At 45.2% G+C, this 4883-nt stretch overlaps 1 long non-coding RNA gene across 1 annotated transcript; it reads right to left on the reverse strand.

Moving 5' to 3' along the window:
* Positions 1–2746: 2746 nt before the first annotated feature.
* Positions 2747–4683, reverse strand: LOC120972560 (uncharacterized). The gene is made up of 2 exons (XR_012181122.1): positions 3660–4683; positions 2747–3568 (listed from the first exon to the last, which is right to left on the reverse strand). It is a non-coding gene; the product is annotated as an uncharacterized lncRNA (long non-coding RNA).
* Between the last annotated feature and the right edge of the window lie 200 nt (positions 4684–4883).

Consider the following 4883-nt stretch of genomic DNA (forward strand, 5'->3'; position numbering starts at 1 on the left):
AGATGGTCTATCCATTCTACAATATGCGAATGACACGATACTATTCTTGGATCATGATTTAGATAAGGCAAGAAATCTCAAGATGCTCTTATGTGCTTTTGAGGAACTTTCAGGCCTCAAAATTAATTTTCATAAAAGCGAACTTTTTTGCTTTGGCAATGCTGCAGAATCAGCACCTGAATATGCCAAGATTTTTGGATGCCAGCTTGAGCAGTTTCCGATTCGGTATCTGGGTATTCCCATACACTATCGGCGGTTAAGTATCGTTGAGTGGAGGCATGTGGAAGAGAGACTTGAGAAACTATAGCCAGTTGGAAGGCCAAACTCTTGTCTTATGGGGGGCAACTGATCTTGATCAATTCCGTCCTAAGCAACATGGTTTTATATATGTTGTCATTCTTCCACCTGCCGAAAGGGGTTCTACAGCGGCTAGATTACTTTAGATCCAGATTTTTTTGGCAGTGTGATAACGAAACCAAGAAATATCGACTTGCTAGGTGGAGCGTATTATGCAGACCTAAAAGTCAGGGGGCCTGGGAATCCAAGACCTTGAGATTAAAAATATCGCTCTTCTCAGCAAGTGGGTTTATAAACAACTCACTGAGAATTGAGTATGGCAGGAAATCATTCGCAACAAGTATGTGGGATCCAATGCCATTTCTCAACTACAATGAAAACCTGGGGATTCATATTTTTTGAGTGGTGTCATGAAGGCCAAGGAATTCTTCTTTCAATTTGGGACCTTCTCGGTTATGGATGGCTCTCAGGTTCGTTTCTGGGAAGGTACCTGGCTAGGGAACAGCTCACTAATGGTGCAATATCCGAGCTTGTACCAGATTGTTAGACATAAATTCGTCACGATCAAACAAGTCTTAGGACAAGAAAACCCCGATATTTCTTTTCTTAGGGATCTTTTGGGCACTCGTCTGAGACAGCATGGAATGAATTACTCACTCGCCTGGAAGACATTCAACTGTCAGATAAGCCGGACACTTTTCGATGGAATTTGCATCAGAATGACAGATTTTCGGTCAAATCCATGTATGATGCAATGGTCCATTGTGATGTTCCAGTTGATAATACAAAATTGTGGAAGCTAAAAATCCCTCTAAGAGTGAAGATATTCCTTTGGTTTCTAAACAAAGGAGTCATCGTAACTAGAGATAACCTGACACGACGAAATTGGCACGGGTCCAAGACATGTATCTTTTGCCAACATGACGAGACTATCAAACACTTATTTTTTGAGTGCAAGTTCGCTCGGGCAGTTTGGGATTTATACCCACCACGTAGTGCACGGAATATGTTCGGCAACTGGTTGCGGGGTATTGATAAACAATTTTCTGCACATATTCTTGTGGGAGCGGCGGCCTTATGCTGGGTAATGTGGCTTACCAGGAATGATGTGGTTTTTAACAATAAATGTGTCTCATCTCCTATGCAGGTTATCCATGTTTGTACACGAAGCCTTCGTATGTGGTCTATCCTGCAGAAGCCGGAGGACAGGGACCTTTTTATGATGGCGTCTACACGGCTGGAGTGTACGACCAGGGAGGTTTTCTACCCACATGGATGGCGGTGTGATTTACGGATAGGATCTACCGTTTCTTAGGCTGGACACGTTTTATTGCTTGGCATTGTATCGAATTATTTTATTTTTAGGATGCTCTGGACTTTTTGGCTGTGTACATCTAGCTATGCAGAGGCCGAGTTTTCTTTCAATACGATTGTATCACCTCGATATATCTATTCATGAAAAGTCCTTTATCGAAAAAAAGTACAAAATGAGCTACACGTATTATGGATTGGAGGGAGTACCATTTTGAATGGGCTAATTTGATCTGTTGCCTTGTTATTTGGTTGTGTGTATCCGTTTTTTAATTGACGAGAATCAGAGAAATTCCTTTCGAAAAAATTCATTTCTAATCTAATCTCTGGAGTCTGGATCAGCAGCTATCGGTCAGGGAACGGATGGTCGACCCGCGAACCAGCCAACTATGCCTATGTCCGCACACCAAACTCAACTTCTCGTATCCTAATCCTGAGTAGCAGCAGCACCGGTTGGGCCGCCGCGGCTAAGTCAAACACTTTGTCGCTGTCGCCCCGCGTCGCAGGCGGGACGAAAACAGGGGATCAACTCTTGGACGGCTTGCTTGACTTGATGAAGTTGTACAAGAGTGAGCTCTGCTTATTGTTCCATGTTAATTTTAAAGCTTGCCACCAAATTGACTGTCACCACTACTAGGAAACAAGCTTTTAGTGGCGTCCTTTTTTTTGCATTTAGTGGCGCATTATGGATGCGCCACTGGCACTAAGGACAAGCCACTAATAAGGGCTTAGGGGTGGCGCATTCTGAATGCGCCACCCCTAAGACTCTTAGGCGTGGCGCATTCTGAAATGCGCCACCCCTAAGCCCTTAGGGGTGGCGCATTCTAGGTGCGCCACTAAATGTACATCAAAACATGTATTACAGAAAACAAAAAAATTAACAGAAAACAAAAGGCATTACAGAAAAATATTAGAATTGCTAGTACAAAGAAACATTACAGAATTACTATTACTAATTGAATATCCAAGTACAATTGAATTTTGAAAATGAAACAAATATAACTATTATTGATACAAAAGATTGTATTACAATTCTTATTATGAAGATTCAAAAGATTACATTAATTGAATCCTAAACTAAACCTAGCTACATTCTTCATCATCTCTTCTTTGATCTTCAATCTGCACAAAACAAAGATTTAGAGGCCACATCCATATGAATTCATTGCAAAGGACAACACATAGCATCTATTCCTATCAACAACACAATGCCCAACAATATATACTAGCCATGAGCAAAGCAATGGCCAGGAGAGCATGCAGATATGCATGCAGTGACCTTTATACACAAAGAGCACCAGGACTATTTGACACTACCATCTAGTACATAAAGAGTACATCAAATTACATGTAGGGCGCACATTTATCAAACGGCCATAACACCAATTGTTCACTTGTTTTGACTCGGCTCAGGGAATGGGCGGAAGCCTTCTTTCATCATGAAAGGCCTTGTGTCACGCATGGCCTTTAGGCGGGCTTCTATCTCCCCATTGGACGGTACAATGTTGGAGTGGAAGATCGGCCCCTTCACTTGGACTTCACGAAAGATGATAGTCGCCATCTCCCCTGGATGTGAAAGAACTCCTGCCTAAGATTTGCATCGGCGATTGCCACCCTCTGTTCGGCCCACGGTTTGAGATGACTTGGCAGCGTAAGGTTGCGCTAGTCCTGTACAATCGCCCGCATGTGATGGAGGGCGCAGTAGGCATCCCTCACACTGCCAGCCGGCTGCTTGACGCACGGGAACTGCGTTACGTGGTTGAACACGCTCACGCCAGACTGATGCTTGCTGAACTTGTGCTTCACGATCTTGCCTCCGGCTTCTTTGTAGCCGGCAAGAGCATGGTCCAAAACTCTCATGATATACTTGTAATCTTTCTTCCTCGCACTCGCCAAATCTAAATACACGGCATGCGAGTGTTTCAGTGAAAAGCAGATGAGCACGCAGTCTTGATCCTCACTGCGTAATTAAAACAATTCAAAAGGAATGTTGGAAGAGAACAATGGAAAGCTAAGAAAGCATATGCTACGGCGGCGAGCGAGTGACTTACTTGGGAGAGTAGGTCGTGAGAAATAAATCCTTGCTCGTGTTCTCTAGCATGAATTCTTTGATGTACCCCGCCACGAGAGACGTGTCCCCGTCGTCCATCAAGACGCTTTCACGCATGTAGAAGGGGTCCAATATCGCGACGCTCGGGGTCTGATCTCTTTTGATACTCATAGACATCTGAGCGAGAAAGAGACGGATAAGGCTATGGTCTAGCCGCTTCAGATGAAACTAATTAAAGATTTCTGAAAACCACAGGATTATCATATCCACGGGGACACTGGTGATGAAGCCCATGTTAAGTGGCACCTTGGCCATGAAAACCGGGTACGAGGGTTTCTTTTTTCGAAGAAGCATCTTCTCTAATGTCATAATATTGTCATGCACTTGCTGCATATCCGAAGTTGCAAGCTCGAGCATATTCTTAGGTAGCATCGGCCTACCTGCCACATGAATTTCCCATGAGAGATCATTGGGTCTTGGTGGTCCGTCCTGAGCCCGGATCGGCATCGGAGGTTGGCTGCTCGAAGTGCCCTTCTTTCTTTTCCGTCCCTTCTTCTTTTCGGGTTTCGAGCAGTCACCGGCCTTTATCTGCTCAGTGGCCGCGTTACGGAGTGTGGACGGGCTTATAATAGATCTCTTGATGGCAACTGCTTGAGGCTCGGTGAAGGCGCAAGCTGCAGGAGACATCTCCTGAGAAGAAGGGAAGAGACGCGCGGCGCAAGTGGGTTTCTCCGCGCGATTAGCGTCCCCGTCATGCTGGTTGGTTTCTTCAACGGGCATGAAGAAGTCACCATCGCCAAACGAAGTGTTGAGGAACTGGTCGGCTTGGATATCATCGTCAAGATCATCGTCTTTGTTCGGCTCTTCTTGTTGTGCGCCGGTGGGATCACGTGGCGCCAGCACGACGACTACCAGTGTTGTCCGTGGTGTGGTGTCCCCCTCCGTCATCAAACGCATTTGGCTCTTCGGCCATAGGCATATTTGGCCATAACAATCACTGAGAACTGCCGGCTCCTCCTCATCGAATCCGGGGGGTTGAATGGGAGATTCAACTCTCTCATAGCCCGAAATCACCAGAGGGAATTGAACCCTATGCATGTTCGGTGCCATCGGCATATTGTGAATTATTCGGTTTTGCGGTTGAAGGATTTTACCTTTGGCAACATCCTTGAACTCGCCGTCCACGACTTGTAGTAGAGTGCATGGAGTGCCCTTCTGCGAAAGA

This window comes from Aegilops tauschii, chromosome 3 (assembly GCF_002575655.3).
Source record: "Aegilops tauschii subsp. strangulata cultivar AL8/78 chromosome 3, Aet v6.0, whole genome shotgun sequence".
NCBI lineage: Eukaryota > Viridiplantae > Streptophyta > Magnoliopsida > Poales > Poaceae > Aegilops > Aegilops tauschii.